This window comes from Hippichthys cyanospilos, chromosome 9 (assembly GCF_059441005.1).
Source record: "Hippichthys cyanospilos isolate Australia breed blue-spotted pipefish chromosome 9, RoL_Hcya_1.0, whole genome shotgun sequence".
In the NCBI taxonomy this organism is placed as follows: domain Eukaryota; kingdom Metazoa; phylum Chordata; class Actinopteri; order Syngnathiformes; family Syngnathidae; genus Hippichthys; species Hippichthys cyanospilos.
The window spans coordinates 3,217,630-3,229,860 of NC_142377.1; the positions used below are offsets into that span (position 1 = coordinate 3,217,630).

General features: G+C 41.9%; 1 long non-coding RNA gene across 1 annotated transcript; it reads left to right on the forward strand.

Annotated features, from left to right (window-relative positions):
* Positions 1 to 1,034: 1,034 nt before the first annotated feature.
* Positions 1,035 to 6,881, forward strand: LOC148417712 (uncharacterized). Its single transcript, XR_015866613.1, has 2 exons — positions 1,035 to 1,619; positions 5,804 to 6,881. It is a non-coding gene; the product is annotated as an uncharacterized LOC148417712 (long non-coding RNA).
* Positions 6,882 to 12,231: the final 5,350 nt, after the last annotated feature.

Consider the following 12,231-nt stretch of genomic DNA (forward strand, 5'->3'; position numbering starts at 1 on the left):
TAGACTGTTGTTAAGGGCTTGCATGGTTTTGTGTTGCGGTTTGACCTTAGGCCTGGATCATGTCTAGTGGTGGGCAATAATATTGATATAGTGCAGTGGTTCTAAACCTTGATGGAGGCACCGAACCCCACCAGTTTCATTGGCTCATTCACCGAACTCTTATTTGGTAAAAAATAAAATATGATTTTTTTCTACTGGTGCACGAAATGAATTGTGCATTAATATCACCTTGTTCAAATAACAAAACCAACACAGTGGATAAAAGTACCAGTCCCCCGCCCCCACGTCGTGAGTCCGTACGGCGATCGACCCTTTAGATCGCCAGCCGCAGGAGCTTATTTGCCTGGATCGGCGCTTGGGAGATAACAGGCTAATTCCGGTGTGTGGTCCCGACTGAGAAGGAGGTCTCACTCTGCTGCTTATCCAGCGCTCTTAAAAATGGACCGGTAGGGAGTCTCACTCAGACACATACTGTATACAGCCTTCTCTAAGCGGTCTGATAGGGAGGTCTCACTCCGCTACATAAACCAGCGACCTCAAAGCGGACCAGTAGGAAATCTCAGAGCAGGACGCTTTCAATGACTCTGCCCAGTAACTGCAGACTAGACTGAGGGGTGGACCTCTGCGGCGGAGGCTCCACCGGAACCCCTGAGACCGACTCACCGAACCCCTAGGGTTTGATCGAACCCAGGTTAAGAACCACTGATATAGTGTGATACGAAGTGACACATTACGTGTGTTGCAATACAATGTTCAGTTTCCAATGTATTGGTTATGAAACGCCTTATTTTCGTTGTTTTTCGTTTTTAGAAAGCAGTCTGCTCCGGAATGGCTTTAATATTATGATTTTTGTCAAATTATGATTCATGTTTTACATGTAAATCATTCCAAGCGCTTCAAAAACACCACCAGCATGCCAACGCTCCTGATGAGGAAAGGAAATGGATGGATCTAGCCCACTTCTCTTTTTTCTGTCTCTCTCGCGCTCTCTCTTTCTGTCTGTCTGTCTGTCTCTCTCGCTCTCTCTCTTTCGCTCGCTCTCTCACTCTCTCTTTCTGACACACTGACTCCTAGCCACTTTCTATTTGCGCCGATAATGAGCATAGAAGACCACTTACCTGGCCAAAGCAAGGGACAGCAAGATAGCATAAGTACTAAAGAAAGAGCACAGTTTTCAGAAGAGCTTCCTTGTGTTCCACTTTTTCTATAATGGCCTATTTGTGTACAGCAATCTGGCACCACTTTTTCTCCTATGATGTCTGGTTTATTTTAAACAACACAGCCTATGCCTCCCCAGACATGTGGATGTGCTTTTGTTCATGCTTTTGTTTTAATGTGTACATGTTTTCCAAACAATGGGGGAGGCTTACTCCCCAGCCTCTCATCTATCAGCTCAGAGAGGTTGCTATGGGAACTAGAGCACCGCCAAAAGTAATAAAGATGCTCTAAATTGTTGCAATGCTACAGCACCTTCAAGAGGCAATACAAACCTCATCTGCTGTTAAGATGTCAAAAAATATCATGAGTTCATTCCAAATCCAAGTTAACAGTTGCAATTAGGAACACAAAATATTGCTCTGAGCTCTGCTAGCGTAAGTATTTCGCTCGGCTGTACTAAGGTAAGCATGGCTCCGTGCACCTCCACCTTTTCTGTCACCTGCGACACCTGTGTTATTCTCATGGAGAGGCTTTCTCTCCTAGAGGGCCGTGTCCGTCAGCTAGAGCAGGGTAGTCTGATAATCGTAGATCAGACGGACACATCTGATAATGACAATGCGGGCCGTAGCCCTCCCGCAATGCCGCTAGCGTCGGCTAGTGCGGGTCGTAGCCTACCCGCTAGTCCGGCTAGCATTAGCCCTAAGAAGCCTGCTAGCCGCGGTGAGCCTGTTCGGACGCATAATCGCTTTAGCCCCCTCGCTAGGCAAACTCCTCCTCAGTCTACTGGCTCCCGCACATTAGTTATAGGGGACTCCATCACCCGTAACATCAAGCTTAAAAAGCCAGCCACCGTAATGTGTATTCCTGGGGCCAGAGCACCCGACATTGAAGCTAACCTTAGGGAGCTGACACGCAAGAGGGCTAGACACCAGACTAGTGCAAACAACACTAGCTACTCGGACATAGTGATACACGTCGGCTCCAACGATACTAGAATGAGGCAGTCTGAGATTACAAAGAAGAACATAGCTAGGACTTGTAATCTCGCTAGAAAGATGAGTCGGCATCGAGTTATTGTCTCTGGCCCTCTGCCTGCGAGAGGCAATGATGAGAGGTTTAGCAGATTATTCTCGCTTAACCGGTGGATGGCTGGTTTCTGTAAAGAGCAGGGTTTCCAGTTTGTAGATAATTGGCCCTCTTTCTGGGGCCGGCCCGACCTGCTGAGGACAGATGGCCTTCACCCTAACTGGAAAGGCGCTGTCACTCTTTCTAGAAACATAGATAACTGTTTGAGCCTTCCATGACTTCCCACATTAGAGCATGTCGGGTCGCAGGCGAGTAGCGAGCCTGCTAGAACGGGTGTGGAGTCGTTAAGGCTAGAGTTAACCGGCACTAGGCTGGACTGTTACAACACACATAGCATACTTAGTCTAGGTCACTGCAATCCACACACTGTTTCAATACCTAATGCTGAATGCCCCAATGATAAGATTTCTGCTGAGGTGGTGTTGATTAAGGAAAACAGCCCTGCCTCTTTAATCAGTAAGACTAGTGACAAAGTGCCTAGGCGAAATATTAATATCAATATGCGCGCTGTAGTCGTCGACAATCGAATTCCTACTTTACTAACATCGCGACGAGGTTTTAATTACTCAAAATATAGAGCAAGCCCCAGCCATAAAAATCTTGTTGGTATTAGTACTACCAACACGAGGACTCAGAATAGTCCGGGAAAAATGTCCCAGTTTAAATTCGGCTTCATAAATATTAGGTCACTCGCTTCAAAAGCCCTTCTTGTAAATGATCTTATTACAGATCAAAATCTTAACGTGCTTGGTCTCTGCGAAACCTGGCTAAAACCAAATGAATTCTTACCATTAAATGAGGCCTCACCCGCAAACTTTGTGGGCTCACATGTTGCCCGTCCTTGTAAAAAAGGGGGGGGTGTCGCCCTAATTTCGGAATCTGATTTTAGGCTTAGCACGAGCACGAGTCACACTTTCAAGACATTTGAGGCTCTCGTTATGCGATCGAGCTCCTCACCACCATTTTATGTGGTAGTTATTTACCGTCCTCCTGGCCCATACTCTGGATTCTTAGATGAATTCCCTGAACTTATGGCTGACTTAATAACTCACACAGATAATATATTAATTATGGGTGACTTCAATATTCATATGAACTCCCCATCAGAGCCACTTACTGTAGCTTTTCAAGCAATAATCGATGCATTTGGTTTTACACAAATAATAAAAGCAGCAACACACCGGAATGGTAATATCTTAGACTTAGTGCTAACCCGTGGCCTAACTGCCTCAAACGTCATAATTCTGCCACATACTAACGTTATGTCTGATCATTATCTTATAACATTTGAAGTCCTAGCTCAGTGTGGTCTTGTTGTCCACAACCAAGGCTTTAAGAGCCGTGATATTAATTCTTCAACGACTGCTGCACTTTCTGAATTACTGCCTTCCGCAACAGCTGCCTTTCCGTCCTTCACTGGCTCAGTCGATAAGCTCGCGAATGATTTTAATTCGGTTCTTCTAAATTCCCTAAACTCTATTGCGCCGCTGAAACTTAAAACTTGTCCGAAGCGGCGCACTCCGTGGTTTACGGAGGAAACGCGTACGTGTAAACTGTTAAGTAGACAACTTGAGCGTAAATGGCGAACAACTAAACTTGAGGTTTTCCGTCAGGCCTGGTGCGATAGCTTGCTGAAATATAAAGAGGCTCTTAGGCTAGCAAAAACTAATCACTTTTCCAAAATGATTAGTCTTAATAAAAACAACCCAAAGTATTTATTTGAGACGGTAGCGCAGCTAACACAGCAGCAGCAGGTTAATCAAAATTCCCTCCATTCAGCACACGATTTCATGCAATCCTTTACTCAGCGGATTCAGCTAATAAGGGAAGAAATAAAAAAGGCAGCGCCGCTCACCACCTCAACTGTGATTGTTGATGCTAGTTCGGACAATCAGGTTCATGAAAGTCTGGCTACCCTGTCCCAGTTTGATTTAGTATCCCTGGAGTGTCTTACACAACTGGTTAATGCAGCAAAGCCGACGTCCTGCATGCTCGACCCGCTTCCAGGCAAACTCGTCAAAGAGTTGTTCCCGATCTTGGGGTCGTCTGTCTTGAATATTATCAACCTGTCACTCTCCTCTGGCATTGTACCTGAAGCTTTTAAGACGGCCGTCATTCAACCATTACTTAAGAAACCACACCTAGATCCTGAAGATCTCGCTAACTATAGGCCAGTGTCACACCTTCCGTTTATCGCCAAAATTCTCGAGAAAGTTGTAACACAACAGCTTAGTGATTTTATGATAGACAACAATAGATTTGAACTCCTTCAGTCAGGTTTTAGGGCCAACCACTCAACTGAGACAGCCCTTGTAAAAGTGACGAATGATCTTCTCTTAGCCTCGGATTCCAACATCTCATCAATATTATTACTGCTTGATCTTAGTGCCGCATTTGACACTATTGATCATCATATTCTTATAGAACGTCTTAGATCATGTGTTGGTATCTCGGGATCAGCACTTTCTTGGTTCAGATCTTACATCCTGGGAAGGACGCATAGTGTCTCTTATGGCGACGCAATCTCTGAGTCTTTCTCCGTCTCATGTGGTGTCCCGCAGGGGTCAGTACTTGGCCCCTTACTGTTCAACATCTACATGATTCCTCTCGGCGATATTATACGTAAACATGCTATTAGTTTTCATTGCTATGCTGATGATACCCAACTCTATATGCCCTTAGAAATAACGGATCCGTGCAAGTGCAGTAAACTGGAGGCTTGCCTCGCCGAGATTAAACAATGGATGTCTTCCAATTTTCTGCTTCTCAACCCTAATAAAACTGAGATTTATTTATTGGCCCTGCTCATCATCAGCACCTGCTTAAGAATACCACGCTGAACCTAGAAAACTGTATTATTTCCCAAAGTAGTTCTGCAAAAAATCTCGGCGTGATATTTGACTCAACTCTCTCCTTTCGAACACATATTAATAACATGACAAGAACGGCGTTTTTTCACCTCCGCAATATAGCTAAAATTCGCCCTATTCTTTCTCTTAGCGATGCAGAAACATTAATTCATGCATTTGTTACGTCGCGCCTAGACTATTGCAACATTTTGTTTTCTGGCCTTCCCATGTCTCACATTAAAAGCCTGCAGTGTGTACAGAATGCAGCGGCGAGACTATTGACAAGGACGAGAAAGTTTGATCATATTACTCCGATTCTAGCTGACCTGCATTGGCTTCCAATACACGTGAGATGTGATTTTAAGGTGTTGTTAATTACTTATAAAATTTTACACGGTTTAGCTCCTTCCTATCTCGTCGACTTAGTATCACCTTATGTTCCGTCCCGACAACTTCGATCACAAAATGCCGGTTTGCTATCGACCCCACGGGCTAAAAAGAAGTCTGCGGGATCAAGGGCATTTTCCATTTGCGCGCCAGTACTATGGAATGCCCTACCTATGGAAGTTCGCGCAGCCACCTCGGTAGAAATCTTTAAATCCCGACTAAAAACACATCTATACTCAAAAGCATTTAGTTAAATTAGCCTGTCTGCAGCCTTCTTCTTTTTTCCTGCCCCCCTCTTCCGGCCGGGAGAGGGGGCTAGCTAGATGGTGAGGGTTGACTTGACCGCCTCCATTGGGTCCTGCGCTGGTCGACCATCACGGGTTAGGAGTCTAGCCGTCTGCGGTCCACCTGGCTGGAATGCGGGATGGTTCCTGCCCAATGGCTTTGCCTGCTGTCAAGACATCACTGCACTATATAGCACAATATGTTTTCTGTAATTTATATTGTTTCTGTGTTCGGTACATGCAGCATCCACTTCAACCTGTGGGCCTGGAAGGGGGCTCCTCCCACCTGTGGTCCCTTCTGGAGGTTTCTGATTTTCCCCAAATTGGGGTTTTTGAGTTTTTCCTTCCCCTTCTGGGAGCTTTGACAGGGGATGCTGTTGTGTACCTTACATTGAAAAGATGTCTCTGTATGACCTCTTTTCATTCTGTGAAGCCCTTTGAGACTTCGGTGATTTAGGGCTATATAAATAAAATTTGATTGATTGATTGATTGAAATCAAGTCATGCTGGTCTCCGTAGAGCATCAGTTTTTGCGGACAGGACCTTCATTTCAGTTTTCCTGAAAAATCTTATTTTTCACATAAAAAGCAATGTTGTTGCATATTGCAATCAGAGGCTGGCGCATGTGCAGGGAACCTTTATCTGAGAAAATTATCACCATTAACTGGCCAAGTATGGGGCCTACATGCACAATGGCAGCAGCTGCACTCCATAATCAAGAGGACACACTCAAAAGAAAATGTGGTTCTGTGTGTGTGTGTGTGTGTGTGTGTGTGTGCGCGTGTGTGTGCGTGTGTGCGTACGTGTGTGCGTGTGCGTGTGTAGCCGTGCTTGCGTGTGTACGGGTGCGTGTGTGTGTGTTTAGGCAGAGGAAATGAGGTCAGTGAAAGTGTGACCCTTAAAGAGATTCTTGTTAATGCCAAGCAACCACAATTCATCAGTTACCACCTCATTGTTCAGAGTAACCTCTGTAACCTTGTTTGTGTCTCTGTATGCTACACATGCGTGTAAATGCACTCTAGCGCCATAAAATCAGTATTGCCACTGATTGCAATGAACTCTGTTCACCTTTTTCACTTGTTTACTTGTCTTGGTAATAAACCCGTCCTCAACAAACTTAAGGTCTTCAGACTACTTCGAAGATGAAATGGGAAATGCGGTCACACGTGGACCTGTAAGAAGGTCATAGGATATGTGGTGAGAAGAGAGGTGAGGAAGTAAGGTGGTGCGGAAATTAAGACATGTGGGAAGACAGTGTGAAATCCTCTCAGCATTCTTGAGATGACCACCAAGGCAGTGGAGGGAAGTATTCCAAATGAACACAACAGTGATTATTCCAGAAGATCTTTTATGTGTGTGTGTGTAGGTGTGCTTTCGTATGTGCGTGTGTGTGTGTGTGTGTGTGCACATTTTTCCTTGATTACAGATTTGTAAATCTTGGTATTATTTTTATGATACATGTTTTCTTACTATTTTATGATGATGCTTTATGATCTGGAATGACTTTAAATTCATGATTCTGTGCACGATTAAGAGTACATTCCCTGAGTTTCTTGATCACTTTGTTTTTTTGAGTCCACCTGAATTTGACGATGTGCAAGCTTTTGCAGGTACACATCAATATAGACTTAAAAAAAAGACATGAAAATAAGTGGATTTTAATTGCCAGTCAAAAATTGTATTACAACGGTTATGGGGTGTCTTTTGAGTTTTGCTGTGTTTGGTTATTCACAATTATTTGATTGCATCATTTTTTTGATTGCATGACATTTCCTAGTTGGAGCAGCTGTGAAGTTGTTAGAGTTCGGAAATAACACCGTAGCCTTTACTCTGAATGGAATATGTCCTTAGGTAAGAAAAAAAAAATACTGTTTATACTGTTTTGAAGGTCATCACACTAATGTATTCAGTGTTGGCTACCTGGAACATGAAGTACTGTGTATTGCCAACAATGTGTATACTGTATTCTTACATTAATCATCCTTGTACCTTCAAACTTTAATGGGTTCCTTTGACTATCGAGCCTCCTTCACCCACCACCTTCCAACTACATATCAAATCGCCACATAACATTCTTATAGCATCAAGACACCACACTAAAATGAATTACTTCATAGGAAAAGCTATGCTGGATGATTGCAGCTGAGTTCTCCTGAATATCTAAATTTTCTCAGCCAATGTTATCAAAGAAAAAAATGTCATGAAGATGGCGATAAAGTGAGAAGTGAGGCAGTGCCTGAGGCTCACCTTCTTCTCTCTCATTCGCTGAGGCTCACCATCTTCTCTCGCTCATTCGCTGTATATATATATATATATATATATATATATATATATATATATATATATATATATATATATATATATATATATATATATATATATATATATATGAGCGGCCATTTTTCTGGCTGGGCAACCAAGGCCATGAGCTCGTCTCTGACGTTTTTTTTTACTGGGCGAACAAAGACGTGAGCTGGACTTTGCCATTTTTCTGGCTGGCCGGCTGGCCGGCTGGCTCTGCTACAAGGGACGCTAACCCTGGCAAATAGTTCTGCTGGGAATGCCTATTGTTTGCAAAGGATCGATTTGGTGTTTGGAGCTACACTGGATTTGCAAATTTAGATTGTTTAACCAAGGCAGCAACTAGACGCCAAATTACGGCTGGACACTTGCGCTACTGTGCTTTTTTTTTTTTTTAAATTAAGGAGATATTATTTTGAGTTTTGACTGCACCACGTTTAATGATGCAAGTTTTAATGAGACAAGTTTTAGTGATGGTTTATTGACGTTTAAATGCTCCGGGGAAATATCCACCTCCACCATTTTTATATATATATATATATATATATATATATATATATATATATATATATATATATATATATATATATATATATATATATATATATATATATATATATATATATATATACATTCCAGTTCTTTCCCTACAAGGGCTCGCGTTTCTGTCTGGTTGGTTGAACTTGAAAGTGTATAGCTTTGAGTCAGTATGCTTTTTTCCACAACGAGAAAAGATGGTTGATTAGTTATTGCTTATGGAAGTTCGCCAGTACAAACACCTTTATGATTCAACCAAAAAGGACTACTGTGACCTTAATCCTGTGAACAACTCCTGGTGAACACACACAGAGGGTAAAGATGAGGAGTCTGTTGAAAAAGCCTGGAAGAATTTTGATCGTTTTAATTTTTATATCATTCACTTTTCTTTGTTACTTAATCTAACAATGAAACTACGGACAACAACGTAGTGTTCATTTTTAATTAGCATAGCACGTAGTGGTAACAAAAGGCGGAGTAACGCAACCCGGAGCCGGAGGTACCCATCATTCATTGTTTTTATCTTTTTCAAAAGCAAGCATTGATTTTGCGGGATGGGGCCTCAATTTGCAGGACGCATTTGAGACACAAAATTAAGCCTATTGAATTGAAGAATTGGGCCACAAAAGGTTCGTGTGCTAGGCAGGACAAATAGCCACCTTAGTGAGCACTTCAATGATAAGAGACTGAAATGGTGTAAATTACTGAATGGCAAGGTGATCTTGCTAGCCAGGCTTTTCCATCTCCTGCATCACAGGCAACAACTCCAGAGAGCTAGCCATTGTATCTGCAGGAGATCTGAGGCTTTAAAATAACATCTCTTTATTTGGTCTTGAAAATAAAACAATGAACAACAAGGCGCTGATGTGCGTCAAGAGAACACCGTGTGTGATTCTATGTGTATTTGTGTTGAGGCAGAATGATGGTACTGTAATCAGGTTAGGTCCCCAAAGAGAATGCAATGCTCAGAGAAAGTGAATTTTAACCCTTTAAAACAAGCATTTCTGGGGCACATTACCACTGTATGGTTTTAAATTACAATTAGTGAGCTAAACTTTTGAGCGTAGGTCCTGAACTACTCTGTAAATGATTGATGGAGAAGACAGTAACTACTTATCATCTTGTCCTTGGTGGGTTCTAACTTCTTTTGGCATTTTCAAGTAAGGAAAACTATCATTTGTGCTCAAATCAATTCCTTATGTGGATTTCTCATGCACTTTCAATTTGTGGCAATTCTCTCATTTGTTTCTAACACACCCACCATGCTTAACAGTGAAAACTTGTGCAGCCACTAAAGAGGCCTGATTTGGAAAAGTAGGAGTGTTGCTGTCATTTACAGACTTTGGAGTTTTCATGAGATGTGAATAGTTTAGAGATCCACTTTGAAAATATGTCCCACTTTGAGATATTAGCTTATGCGATGGATAGGGAAAAAAGGAACCTCCAGCGACGTGTGAACTGCTCATCTACAGTTTATTTTGAAGGAATTTGTATTTTTGCATCCATTTGTTTAATAAATCAAACAATTGAATTGTGCTCATATAGGAATGCTATGGAGATGTAAAATACACGGGAGAATATGTCTTTGTAAAAAATATTTGACCAGTATTTGCTAGCCTCAATAATCTTGGTATGATAGAAAAAAATTACTGATTCCTGAGTTGTTTGCATTGCTGTCGAATGTGTGAATAACATGAACAGGCCTTCATGACAGCATTTGTCATCAAAATTACTGAAAGAGAAATTTCCTGAGGGTTGGACAATTTGGACCCAGGAGCAGAAACGGGAGTGAGTACAGTGGACCCCCGGTGTACGACGTCCCTGCCATACATTTTTTTCATCTTATGACGTGTCCCGCAACATTTTTTTTGTCCTCTCTTTACGCCATTTCTTTCACCTTATGACACATCCAACATGGCAGTCAGTGACACATTGAATATGGCGGTCAGTGTGCGCTCATATGCCTATACACGCATCACCGCTCATGTCAATACAATACTGGTCTGCTCTTGGTCGGAGTCACGACACCCTAAGAAACTGGTCTACTATTGGTCCCAAAGATCGCTGCCTAAAGACTTGATGGCATTTGCGAGTGCTTTCAATATGGTATTTATTGTGCATTGTACTGCTTAATTCAAACTTTAATGGGTTAGCGATGGGTCCCAAGATTGCTAGTGATGTTAAAGAGAGAAGTAAGGAAATGATTTATATGGAAACAAAGCTGGAGATAATCAAAAAATACGAAGGCTATATTATATATATATATATATATATATATATATATATATATATATATATATATATATATATATATATATATATATACTGTATAAAATGTTTAGAGGTACAAAAATCCAATGTAAACCACAGTGAGAACTAGAAAATAGAACTAGTCTTGGGATACTAGACCCAGAAAGTGACTCAGGAAACTAAATTCATAAATTCCCAACTGCCAATAGAATAGAATGGAACACAGTGTTCATTTGGTTTTGATTAAACCTGGGCAACAATCAGTCACTCTCATCCGGCACATTTTGATGTTTTTCTCCCACTGCCAGGGTACAGCAGAAAAGATGATAGGTTTATTGTGCTTCGCCTGGCTTGCAGAGAAAAAAATTACAAAAGGATGGATGAGATATGCTGAAGCTCATGCATTACCACAAAATTTAACGGGTTGATCACATTTGTTCATTTTATAGAGCTGCTTATCCTCACAAGGGTCGCAGGCTTGCTGGTGCCTCTACCAGCTGATTTTGGGCAGTGGGCAGGGGACACCCTCAACTGGTTGATTCTTAGTCCTGGTTTCATTTCTTGTTGATAAGTGCATTCAGAGATGTGTTTCAAGTAACCAATAAATGCACACCAAATTTGCATCTTTTCTCTGATTGGCTATTGGCCAGGAAATGCCACAGACTTTTAAAATCTCGAATTAAAGATATCTATTTTAGTAAATTCAACTTCAGCAATACTTTGTTTCACCAGTAGTGTATGCGTAAAATGTAGACCAATTTGGACAAATGTTAAATGAACTGTCTTCTATAGTTCTAGGGCAGGCAGTTATAAATGAGAACAGACATCTACAATCTCAGTCTCATGTAAAGCATGATAATGCCACCCAGAGGACATGATTGCTGAATGCACACGTATCCCCTGTATTAAACATGATGGTGTACGTATTACAGTCGAGGTTTAAACCCCTTAGCTGTCTTAGTTTTCATGTTACACTTTTAATACTGTGTTGTGTTTCAGATGCAGTGTAACTATAGAACCACAGTCATGGTGTGGTTAAGTGTAAAGTGTGAGTGTGAGAGGAAGCTGGAGTGCCTGGAGAGAACCCATGCAAATTCCATACAGGAAGGCCGGAGCGAGGTAGATTTGAACGTGGGTCTCTGAACTGTGAGGCGAACATGCTAACCACTGCCCTTTCAGGCCACCGAGTTGGTCGCATTTCTGTTGGATACGTTGCCCATACACACTGCTGAACATCCAAGGCTCAAATGAATAGACGGCAGACTCGTTTAAGTACCTGGGTGCACACCAAAAGAATTAACTTGACAGACAGAAGTGGCAATTTTTTCCTTCTTGGTTAATTTTGTAAAATGGTAAATGCCCTTTCATTTACATAGAAC